The 12589-nt window shown below is 41.6% G+C and overlaps 1 pseudogene; it reads right to left on the bottom strand.

The window, feature by feature from the left end:
* Positions 1-470: 470 nt before the first annotated feature.
* LOC116780240 lies at positions 471-12252 on the bottom strand (annotated as a pseudogene).
* Between the last annotated feature and the right edge of the window lie 337 nt (positions 12253-12589).

The raw sequence follows: 12589 nt of genomic DNA, 5'->3' as shown, positions 1-12589 counted from the left end.
TATTTTGTTTTATTAAAAGGAATCTGTGCAGTGACGTTAGGCTAATTGGGAGCTGATGAAGACTTAGAGCTGGGACGTGGAAGGAAAGCAAGGGTGAGAGTTGGCAGGGTTTACTTCCAGCTGTAACACAAGAACCTAAAGGGCTGGAAGGATTAAGTGTTAGAAAACGAGTTGGGTCTAATTGCTGCAGGCTAGGACCGGGGATCAGGGGCCCTGTCATGAGGGTGAAGGGATGGACTTTGCTAAAATACGTCTGTACACACTGCTGAGAGGGGGAGGGATAGAAATGCCATAGCTAATAGTGGTGAGGACAGAACTACCCATGATGGCCTGATCTGAATGAGAATCAGGATTGCTTGCTGGATGCAAAGCATCTGCACTCCCCTTGGCACTGCACTGATTGCCTCTTTAGGGTAGGAGGGAAGAGGAGCTGTGCCTCAGGCCCCAGAGTGTTTGGCCTGATAGAGAGAGTTCAAGTTCTGCTCCCCCCGGGTTGCATAAAGAGTTCAAGGTTTGGTATTTGCTTCTATGCTAGCAAGCATTACCTGCTCTGCAAGGCAAGGAGTAACTGACTAGGGTGAGCAGAGTCTGCCGAAGAAGAGGATGGTTTGGGATTTGGTGTGTCTGATGAAGAAGATAAAAGGGTGGTCAGCTTTAAAAGTCATTGTTGGTGCTTTTGATCTCATCACCAAGACACCTGTGGCAGCTACTGCCTCAGTACCTTCTTCACAAAATCTTTGTGAATTGCCTGTGAGATGAAGAGATCCTTCTTCACTGACATCCCTGTGAAATCAGCCTGAACTGGGTCAAAAGCATTTTGTATCCCCATGTTGCTCAAAGGGGATTTAAGGTCATAATTCTCTTCCAGCTTCAACTTAGGCAGGTGCAAATCCATTTCAGCTTTCATCATATTGCCTGATTTGGTCCATTCAGCCAATTTCTCATAGGTCAGCTCTCTTTCCACCTGCAGTGAGTTGGGGAAGAAAATAGTTGGAATGTGAAGGACAGAGACAAGACATGCACAGACCAGTGTCTTAATGCTCATCAAGAACATGTAAAACAAATCCGAGCTACCAGCAGTGAGCACCGATGGAATGTGCACCATATTCACAGGGCATGATCCTGCAAAGTGCCGAGTGACTTATACTCCTGTTTATTTTCTTAAAGGTGGTGAGGTGTAGGCCTGAACCCTGAGAGTGGTTTATTATTTTTTCTCTGGTGTGAAAAATATTGCTTTTTTGCAATGTGTGACTCATAATAATAGGTGCTTGCTGTGTGTGTATAACTTTTCTCTTAGTAGTAATAAATAAATAAGAATAAGAATGCATGGGAACTGACGTACAAATAAAAATATGGCTCCAAGGCAGACCTGCTACTGTCCAAATCTGAGCCAGTCAGGGACGTTGGTAGTGCCTCTGGGGTAACGCATTTAAGAATGGGCAAAAACTGCTGGACAAAAGCAACTGGGAGAGCCAAGTGAGAAAATGTGAGAAGAACAACTCTGCAGACACCAGGGTCAGTGAGGAAGGAGGGGGAGGAGGCACTCCAGGTGCTGGAGCTGAGATTCCCCTGCAGCCCATGGTGAAGACCATGGTGGTACTAATATCCACCCTGCAGCCTGTAGATGACCCCATGCTGGAACAGGTGGATGTGCCCTGAAGAAAGCTGCAACCCATGGAGAAGCCATGCTAGAGCAGACTCCTGACAGGACTGTGGCACTGGGGAGAGGAGCCCGTGAAGGAGCAGATTTTCTGGCATCACCTGTGACCCTGCAGTGGACCCATGCTGGAGCAGCCCATTCCTAAGGACTGCACCCCAGGGAAAGGACCCATACTGGAGCAGTTCTTGAAAAACTGCAGACTATGGGAAGGATCCACATTGGACGTGAAGGGCTGTATCCCACGAGTGGGACTCCACACTTGGGCAAGGAAAATGTGTGAGGAGGAGGGAGCGGCAGAGACAACACGTGATGAGCTAACTGTAACCCCCATTCCCAGTCTGCCTGCACTGCTTTGGGGCACAGCTGGAAGAATCAGGAGTGAAGTTGATCCTGTTAGGAAGGGAGGAGTTGGGGGAAGATGCTATATATTTGACTTTATTTCTCATTAACCTGCTCTGATTAATTGGCAATAAATTAAATTCATTTGTCTAAGTTGAGCCTGTTTTGATCATAAGGGTAATCGGTAAGTGATCTCCCTCTCCTTTTCCTGACCCATGATGTTTTCATCCTATTTTTCTCCCCCTGCCTTGTTGAGTAGGGGGAGTGATAGAGAGTCTTGATGGACACCTGGTGGCCAGCCAAGGTGACCCACTGCAGCCATCTGCCATGATGGATCCTAAAACTGCACATGTAGTGCAGTAGGTTTCGGGTACACAGTCACATTGTCAGCACAATTGCTTCACTTTGCCTGGCATACAAAAGGTATTTGCACTCTTAATCCATGTCAAAGAAATGCTTGCTTCCATTGACAAATAATTTTGCTTGCTTTTGACACAGTCCAAAAAATGCATGCAGTCAGCTACTGGGAATTGTCAGTGCATGATAGTTTAAATACTGTTAGCTCAATAATGTCCCCTCAGTTAATACTGAATAGGTCATACTCCCATACTCAGCTAAAATGACAAACTCCTGTGAAAATTCCCTGTGAAGTCTCACACAACACCCAGGATGTGTGTGGAGAGAGCAGCTGGATCAGATCCCTTGAGCTCAGGGTCCCAAGAGCAGAAGAGAGTGTGTAAGCAATGCTTACAACTTGTGAAAAGTAACTTGGTCCCATTTGAAAATCCAGACATGGTACTTAGAGATATTTCATCATGTCCTTAAGCTACTTAACTTACTTAGCTTACTTAGCTTACTTTTCTTAACTTTAACTGTTCTCAAGTGTTTTGATACTGAGGACGTATTGATTAAAAATCCTGTTCTCATGGATATATGTAAATAAGATAATGCTGACTTATTTTCAGAGTTGCTGTTCTCACTGAGTTTATACCACATGCTCAGCTGTAAGAAGTGTTGCAGTGGCATATGAAATACAGGTTAAATATTTAGTCTTCAGTAATAGTCATACTGACATATGACAACAGGCATATAGACAAGGAATTTACCTTGTTTAATCTGAAGGGCATCTCAGAAGTATTTTTCTCCAGAAATTTCTTTTCTCACTTTCCTTTGAAATAAATGGCATTTACTAAGACCAACACAGTGCGAGAATGGAGAGATCCTGCAGGCAGCAGACTCTGTATTTTCCCTTCAAAATCAAACAAACAGGACTGTTATTTGAATGTGACTGTGTAACTTGCCAAGTTTAATTGTGACTTCTCTGTGCCTAACTCTGTTGCAAAAATGTTTGCATTTGGGAGGGGTTTTTTTAGTTGTACATTTCTATGATGTACATATGGTAAAAATGGGGTTTTAAGTATCTCTGTATCTTTTACCTGGAGAAGTTGTGTTAAAACAAGACCATCCCTGGAAGTATTCAAAGCCAGGTTGGATGGGGCTTTGAACAACTAGTGGTCTAGTGGGAGGTGTCCCTGCCCACGGCAGAGGGATTGGAATTAGATGGTCTTTATGGTCCCTTCCAAGCTAAACCAATCTATGATTCTGTGATTAATTTTTTTAATATTGGAGCTTTGGTAGTAAACAGCATTGGAAAGTGGGTCAAGTGGTATAGCATGAATGTTCTCTGAAATTGGTTGCAAGCAGCTGAAGAATACAGAAGTAAAACCCTCACTAATTGAGGACTAGACAGTATCTGCCATGCATCCCTCTGAACAGCAATAATTCAAAGAGGCTACAACATAAAAAATCAAAGGAAGGACGTTGTAAGGAGCAGAAGTTAGGTTTGGAGATAGGCATTCTTCAAGCTATTTAACCATACTTTGCTCATCACCTCCCTCCTCTGAGTTTCCATCTTTTGTGGAGCCTTGACTGCAAGAGCAATAAATCTGGAAATACAAATAATTTGAAAATGAGTCAAGAAAAAAAGCCATCAGAGTGATACTCTCAGTTTTATTTTCAACCCATGAACTGATCTGTGCTCTGACTTGTTCTGCAGCTGTCTTAAAGTTTACAGCTTGTGGCTTGGCATTGTAATAGCTTGGAATGAGCTGTAAGAACTTCTGAAAGATAGGATTTGAAAATGTATGCTTATTTAGTTAAATTTGACTTATAAAAATGTTAGAAATAGTAACTTTGACAAATTAGACAATCAGCTAATACATAATTTAAGAAAATAAAATTTGTTCTAGATGAGATAACCCTTATCTTAAGGTCTGATACATTCTATACTAAATATTAAGTATGGACTGATCAAACTTCAGTCGCAAGGAAACTGTAACTTCAAATTTTTTGTGTTTGAAATCAAAGGTGCACATTTGTAATTTTGAAATACCCATGAAACAAACATTCTTCATCTTTTTTTTTAAATTTCTCAAAATGACATTTTTACATCATTTAAATACTTTTTTCCCAGCTTTGTGACATAGTGTTCAGTACTAGGTGGAAGAATAGTCTCATATAAAGTTGAAAAAAGGCTTTTAGTTTGCTTCAGAGGTGAGGAACCTGCCAAAAGTTTGTGAGGACAATAGGGGATCAGGTATAAAGGGGAAGTTCTGGTTGAATAAAGTCAAGGCAGAAAAGCAGAATGTTTGCATTGCTGTCTGGTGTGAAACAACTAATGGAGATTCCCAGTAGGAAATTCCCTAGATTCTCTGTAAAGCCTAAGTACATGAGATTATGGAGAAAATGAACAATACACATTCAGAAGGACAAATTGCTAATTACTCAGGAAACCAAACACACTCCAAGATCAAAGAACAGTAATCTCATTTAAAACCACCTTCCAAGGAACTGGAAGATGATTAATACAATGTCAGTTTTAAAAAGATTTCAAAGACACAGGTAATTACAAGCTCATGAGTCAGTATGGGGCAAATGAATAAGAATAGGTGTAGTGGGTGTATGAATTAACGTGACTTATCAGAGGAGTGTCAACAGCATTTTGTAATAGAAAATCCTAAATCAAAATCTGTTGGACTTTTCTGGAGGTGTCAGGAAGCATATGGGTAATAAGATTGAGCCATTACAGTCTTTTGGATTACCAAAAGGCATTTCATAAGACTTCTCACCAAAGGGTGAGCATCTGTGGGACTGCAGAGATAGGTCATGTTTGAAAGACTGGAAAACAAGCGTAGGAGGAAATAATGTTCACAGTGAAGGGTTGTTACTACTGGAGTACCACAGGGGTATATGTGCTAAAGTATTTTTCTATAAAATCAAAAGCTAAATTATTACATTAAAATATATATATATTAACATATTCATAATTGATCCGGTGAAGTGTAAGGTATAGAAAGAGATTATTACTCTTTACGAATGAGGTCTTGAAGCTATAATAGACAGTTACATGAAAAAAAATCTGTCCCATAGTGACAAAAAGGCAAATAAAAATTTTAGAGTTAGAAAGAAAGGAGTAGGCAACAAAAGAGAGGCTTCTAGCATGACATCATATAGCACTCTGGTGTGCCCCCTGTCTGAGTTCTCAATGCAGCTGTGACTTCCCCAGTCTCAGGAATGCTAGAGTATAAAAGACACAGGACAGGGGATGAGGGTGACCAGAGATGTGGAGAAGCATCCTTTAGAAGATAAACTAACCAGTAACGATGCCAACAGGCAGCAAGCTCAGAAGGCACAGGCACTTCCTACAGTGTGTAGTTCAGCTGTGGAAATCCTGGTGCTGAGGGCTGAAGTACATTCAAAAGACAAGTCTGCAAAATCTCAAAACAACAGTTCATCAAAGTCTATTAAGTAGACATGCCTTCTGGTTCACAAAGTCCCTGAGCTGCAGATCACTTGGTGACCACAACAGATTCTGGAAAAGCATCATTACCCAACATGCCTTTTTCTCACACGCTTCCTAAACTGTTGCCCACTGCTGGAAAAAAACGGACCTCTTGTCTCTCCAAGGATAGCCATGTATGGCTGTCTTCATATTCTCACTAAAACCTCAGTGCTATCATTTGGAATTTTTTTATCATTTCTATTGATAATCCCTCTTAATGTCCACATATTCTCAAGTAAAGATGTTCAACTCACAGGTAGTAATGGGTAGGTCTTTTCCTCATACAGCGGGTTAGCACTCTTCATTCAGCAAGTAGATGCTTCTCCTTTTGTTGATGACGGGAGCTTTTTGAAGCCAGAGTGGATGTTTTCAGCTCACTCATGCTCAAGATCCTTGGAAAGAGATACCAGTTAGTATGAAGTATTTTTTTTGCTGTTGCACTTGCTAGGTTTATTTAAATTGTTCGGGTTTTTTTGATTAAAAATGAGTTTCAGGGAATCAAACACTTTGTTGTGTATGTTGTATGTTAGCAGCACTGCATATAACTGGATACATTGTTTTCTGTCTGTAGGGCAATGATCTGTTTCTGCAGTGCAGTGTAGGCCTTTGGGGACATCAGCTGACTGTGCTTCCAGGAAGTTGAATCTCCTCATTTTTGTCATTGTCAGGCCTAATTTTTAGTTTCACAAGACCTTTTAGATTCGCAAGGACCCATCAATGCAGCCTGCAGTTTTTGAGGAGGTGTTCTATTGTGATAGACACTGGTGTCAGACCATGGACTTAGCAACTATTCAAATTATCCCTGTTTCACATGATTTCTGCTGTTGCTGTTTGGATTTTGGAGATAGCTTGTCCTGGATGTCATTGTTGATGGTTTTAGGGAGCATGAGCTTTCTTGCCAGCTGTTGCCAGCTGTTGCTTTGCTAATGGAGGAATAAGTTGCTACCAGTCAGCTGTTCCCCATGAGCTGCCTGGGTCTCCTCCCCCGTGTCATATACCATGCCCTGGACACGAGACATTGAGAGTCTCTGCCACTGACTCATGGTGACTTGTCATAAGATTGGTGAGGTGACATTCCTTGCTCTGATCTTTTCTCACTCATGCTGCTAGGAAGGACACCTAGGAAAGAATTTGGTATCCAGAGGACACAGGATAGCAGAGCCTGAGTTTTGCCGTGGGATGGGAACAGAATGAAGAGGTAATAGAGTGAAATATCTGAAAGACAAGATTAGACAGACTTTGCCACAACTTATGAAGTCAGTGAGTTGCTAAAATGAATGTGAATGTAATGATTCATCTTGGAGAATCACCCTGCACCATCTAGGGAGAGAATGATATAACCTCCTACCCCCTTTTGTTTCCAGTTTGTCTAATTTAATTTCTTTGAGCTTTCTTTTAGTTTCTATGCTGAAAAAAAAAAAAAAAGGCTTGTTCAAGTTTACAAGTTTTTCAGTGTTTAGGGAGTTTCTTTGATGAAAAAGATCTGGGCAGTTTGTCCTGGTGGCAAGTCTTTGGGGAGCTGATGAGCAAGGGTGAGTCAACATGCATTACCTTAAAGGGAAATTTTGTCTACCTGATGTGTCCATGCGTAAGAAAGGTGGAAGGGTCTTTACTGGGTAGGGCTGGAGTGAGGTGTGAGTGCAGTAGTTGTTTTTCGCTAACACTACAGAGAAAAAAAAAACAACCTGAAGCTGATAAGAGATAGAATTGTCCAAAGCATATTAGGACAATTGTTTTCTTGGTATTTCAACAGCCCAGCTAAAACCAAGTAAGACAGTTTTAGGGCTAATCAAAATGCTGTTAGTGTCTGAGTTCTGATTTTGAAGACCTGAGTTCATGAGTTTTACAGTAATATTACCTACTTGTTCACTTTTTCTATATAAAGTTCTTAATGAAGTGAGACTAGATAAGAGACTGAAAACAAGCAGATGTTAGAAGGCAAAAGCAGTAGCTGCATTGGACTATTCCATTCTCAGAGATTTTTATCTTTAAGTCTTTTGTTGTAAAAAATACCATCTTTCTCTTCTTTGGTCTCCCTGGAGAAGGCCTTGTCTCAGATGAACCTCCTTCTCTTGCAGTCTGGTTAAAATGAAGAACGTGTGATGATGATAAATGTTCATAAAGACAGCTTGTTTGCCGGAGATAAATATGCTCAAGGGTTGTAAATATTTTAGTTTTCTATGGTAATTCACCAGCCACATGTAATGATAGTTAGTCTACAACAAAAAGCATAGCACACTTCAGAGTCTTACTAACATGACACAAATGTAAAACTCTGCATTTAATGTTTTTAAGTAAATGAGTATAACCTAAAAGAGTACAAATATTGAAAAGTTCTGCAAAAGAGGGCACACTGTCTCTCACAGGATCCTTCTGGACAAAACGTCCAGCATACACTGGATAAACATGTTACACAATGGATGAGCTATTGGCTCACAGGTCAGTTACAAAGAGTTATAGTGAATGGGGTAACATCAGGCTGGCATCCAGTCACTAGTGGGGTTCTGCAGGGCTTCATCCTCAGCCCAGTTCTCTTCAACATCTTCATTAACGGCTTGGATGCAGAACTTGAAGGAATACTAAGTAAATTTGCTGATGACAAACTGGGAGGAGCCATCAACTCCCTCTAGGGCAGAGAGGCCTTGCAGAGAGACCTTGACAATAATAGAGATGGACAATCACCAGTGATATGAAGTTTAATGAGGGCAAGTGCCAGATTCTGTACCTGGGACAGGGCAACCCTGTTTGTGTGTATAGACAAGGGAATGAGAGTCTGGAGGGAAGTCCTGTGGAAAGGGACCTGGAGGTCCTGGTTGATAGCAAGTTGAATATGAGTCAGCAGTGCCCCATCAGCCAGGAGAGCACACCATGCCCTGGGGGGCATCAGGCAAAGCATCACCAGCCAGCTGAGGGAGGGGATTGTCCTGCTTTGCTCTGCACTGGTGTGGCCTCACCTTGAATATTGTGTGCAGTTTTAGGCACCACAATATAAGAAAGACATTAAGCTATTAGAGAGTGTCTAAAGGAGGGCAACAAAGATGGTGAAGGGTCTGGAGGGGAAGTAGTATGAGGAGTGGCTGAGGTCACTTGGTCTTTTCAGCCTGGAGGAGACTGAGGGGAGACCTCATTGTGGTCTTCAACATCCTCACAAAGGGAACCAGAGGGGCAGGTGCTGACCTCTTTGTTCTGGTGACCAGTGACAGGACTCAAGGAAACAGCATCAAGCTGAGTCAGGGGAGGTTTAGATTGGATATCAGCAAAAAGTTTTTCACCTAGAGGGTGGTTGGGCACTGGAATAGGCTCCCCAGGGAAGTGGTCACAAGCTTGTCTGAGTTCAAGAAGTGTCTGGACAATGCACTCAGGCACATAGTGTGATTCTTGGGGTGTCCTGTGCAGGGCCAAGAGTTGGACTTAATCCTGATGTGTCCCTTCCAACTGAGCATATTCTATGATTGTATGATATTTTTAATACTCATATGTCTCCATTATTCATGGTAGGATTACCGTTTTTATAGACTTACTATTTCCCGGTCAGGGAAACTCCCCCGGGCAGATGGAGCTCGTCAGCCCTGTAAGGCCATCCAAGAGAAGGTCACTCTAAACAAACCTATGTCCTGGGACCTCACTACCACTGTCCAAGCTTGCTCGGCCCCAGCAGATGAACCTTAGGATTAAAGGGTGGGCTCAGCTCAGCGCACACTGTGTCTCACCTAAAAAAATTCACTGCGCAGGCTCGAAGGGTAAAGACCTTTCCCAAATCTTCGTTCGCGAAGACTGGCCATACATACACACTATGTCACAAACAAAGGTATTTATGCCACTCCTGTGCAGCCAAAAATGCGATCAGGAGAGCTTTCTAACTTCTGCATGCAGTATGAGGAAGCAGATATACTGCTGCCAGAACCCGCTGATGTCTGGAAGCAGTGATATTATCTTCAGATTTCTTTTCTCTAGCATATCTTAGCTCCATATTATTTTATTTTAATAAAGTTGTCTCTTCATTACTATTTAAGCTCTGTATTAGGTGGATTATTCTGTTCAGAGGGCAATTAAAGTGGAGTGTAATGTTTCAAACAAGACCAGCAGTAATCTCTAATATCAATAACTTCTCTTTGGCAGATCACTTGCTGTGCTCTGGGAACTGTAAACACAAGCTAAATGCAGAGGTAGTGCAGAGCAGGAAGATCTTGGAAATAAAGTGGAAGAATAGTGATTTCCAGTGCTGACCATGTAACTGGGGCTATTTCCTGTACCACATTATGGCAGGTCACTGTTCTCCCATATTGTTCCTTTCTGTTCCCCATAGGTAGAATAACAATGCAATTTATGTAGGAACCACATTGGTAATTTCAGAACTTACCTCAGCCGTCTGGGTTGCGGTGTCACCTTTTGCACCCAGGTGGACCATAGCAAGAGCAGTTGCAATACTCCAAGGAGAAAAGAAAATGTTTCGTCCTTTGGAATTTTCGTTCAGCTTTTTGTAAAGGTCCAGAGTGAAGCTGTTGGTTGACACTGAGAGAGACTCCATTGATACACCTGAGACAATTGAGTGTCAGAGAGAGGTGATGACTACTTCTTCATGTCTGTCAAAGAATACAAAGCTGTTATTGGGGGATTGCCTGCTCCCTCTCAAATACAGTCTGAGGGTGTCCCTGTAATGGGTAAAATACTGCACAGATGCCAAGTACAGTCAGCTAATAGGTCTCTTTCTAAGACCTGCATTATTTCTTCCTTCCACATCACTTTCAGTGTCCTCAGCTTTTTTATTTATTCTTTGTCAGTTAAGTACAATTTTAGCGAGAAATGTTTTCACAGTCCAGACTTGTTTCAAAACCCCATTCACTCTTTGCTTAATTTTCATAGAGCTATTCTTCGATTCTGAGAGAGTGAAACAAAATAGTTTCTCACTGTGCTGCTTTGGGCTTTTTTCTGTTTATTTAAACTTCCTGTGCTATTATTTTCCGCTGAAAAAAGCATGTTGAATTAATGTGATTCACTATATGTATTCTAATGGCTACTAGAGATATGTAGATTTTTATATATTCTTGGTGTAGGTAAACCCACATTTGGAATCTGTAGCTGGATTTGTTAATTGCTGTTTTTCAAGTCTTGCAGCTTACATAGAACCCCAAATAGCTCCTGTTGTAACCAACAACAAATTTTCTCTGTTTTCCTGGTGGTTTATGAGAATCTGCAGGTTTCCCATTCTTGTTCTGCTTCTTTTCTAAGTATGTTTTTATAGGACAAAACCAAAGCAAACACATAACCACAACCCCAGGATTAAACTAATTTTCTGTAATGGATCCAGAACGAACCTGTGCTTCTTATTAGCATATTTTAGATCAATCTAATACTTTGATAAATGTTAAGATAAACTCAGAAATTTCCACTGTCTTCACCAGCATAATGACTAGAAACATATAGTGAAGTCAGTGCAAGATGGCATCAGGTGAAAGGTTAAACATTGGATCAACGACGGTAACTGGACATTTAAATCTATCTTCGCCTACAATTTGTGTGATTAAATCAAAAACTGCAGTCCTTAAAGAGAACTACCACAAAGTGTCAGAGATGCCTGGAACCTCTGGGATCCTCAAGTTTTGTTTTCAAAGCTGCAACAGCTTTGAAGCATTCTTCAGAGGTGAATGCCGTGCAGCCTGTCTCATGCTTAAGTATTTTTAGGATCTTATGTGATATCTTACTGCTGTTCCTGGAGATGCTGATGCTCTCAGAGCATATCCAGGGGACAGGGCTGAGCTGAATATTTTTATGTGAAGGATTTCAAACTGACATCTCCTTCTCCTGTTCCCAGAGAGTGTCTGGGGAGCAATCAAATATTTCTCAGGCTTGAGAGAGAGAACATGTGTGTATTTCTGTGAGGTTCCCTGGTCTCCTAACTAGTCTCCAAAGTCTCCTAACTTTGGTCTTCTGGCAAAGGAAAGGTCTGGATGCTCGATCCAGTAGTTATTTGAAAGTAATAAATTAGAGGCTTGAACTAATATACCCAGTGCTGGGCATCCAAAACACTGTTCTAGAGAGTCATGTTGTCTTGTGTGTTCAATTCCATCATCAGTAGGAGCGTGTTCTCTTCTGGAGTTTGTTCTCAGTCCTCTGATCTAAACTGACCAGTAGCCTGGTGATTAAAGCACCCTTGCTACAGGTGAGGAAACTTTCTGTCCTCCCAGGCTATGTAGGTTTTGCCCAACCTCGATTTGCGTTCTGTCCATTGTGCCTTGGCACAGGGTTTCCCTAAGGGCTACACTTTGTACTAAATAATAAGCACTCCCTTCCTCTGCATAACTTCTATGCCATCTTTTAACTGCTCCATTCCAAAGAATTTGACATGAATTTTTAAGACTTCCAAATAAGAGCTAGTTATTTTGATATAAATATTTACACTACCTGAAATCCTGAGAGAGAGAAGGGTTAAGATCTGTCTTCAGTCAGGATCCGTGACAGTCTGTGGGGCAACGAGTACTTTTGGAAATGAAGAAATGTTTGCACCTCCATTTTCTTATCTACATCCTCTTCTTGCATTAATGTGCACGTTCCCTCATTTATTCCTAGTTCTCCTCTCTTATCATCTGCTTTCAGAACTCAGAAAGAGGGGGAGACCTCCTGAATTCAAGGCCACTGTTCGTGGATGTATATCCTGGAACGTGAAGGCCAGTATGCCTTTTCCCCACAGATGTCCTCCACAGCCTTGGTGTTTGGCCTACAAAAAGTGTAGGAATTGCAGAAAGTATATC

The sequence above is a fragment of the Chiroxiphia lanceolata genome, chromosome 1 (assembly GCF_009829145.1).
Source record: "Chiroxiphia lanceolata isolate bChiLan1 chromosome 1, bChiLan1.pri, whole genome shotgun sequence".
Classification (NCBI taxonomy): Eukaryota; Metazoa; Chordata; class Aves; order Passeriformes; family Pipridae; genus Chiroxiphia; species Chiroxiphia lanceolata.
This window is presented reverse-complemented; position numbering and strand designations above follow the sequence as displayed.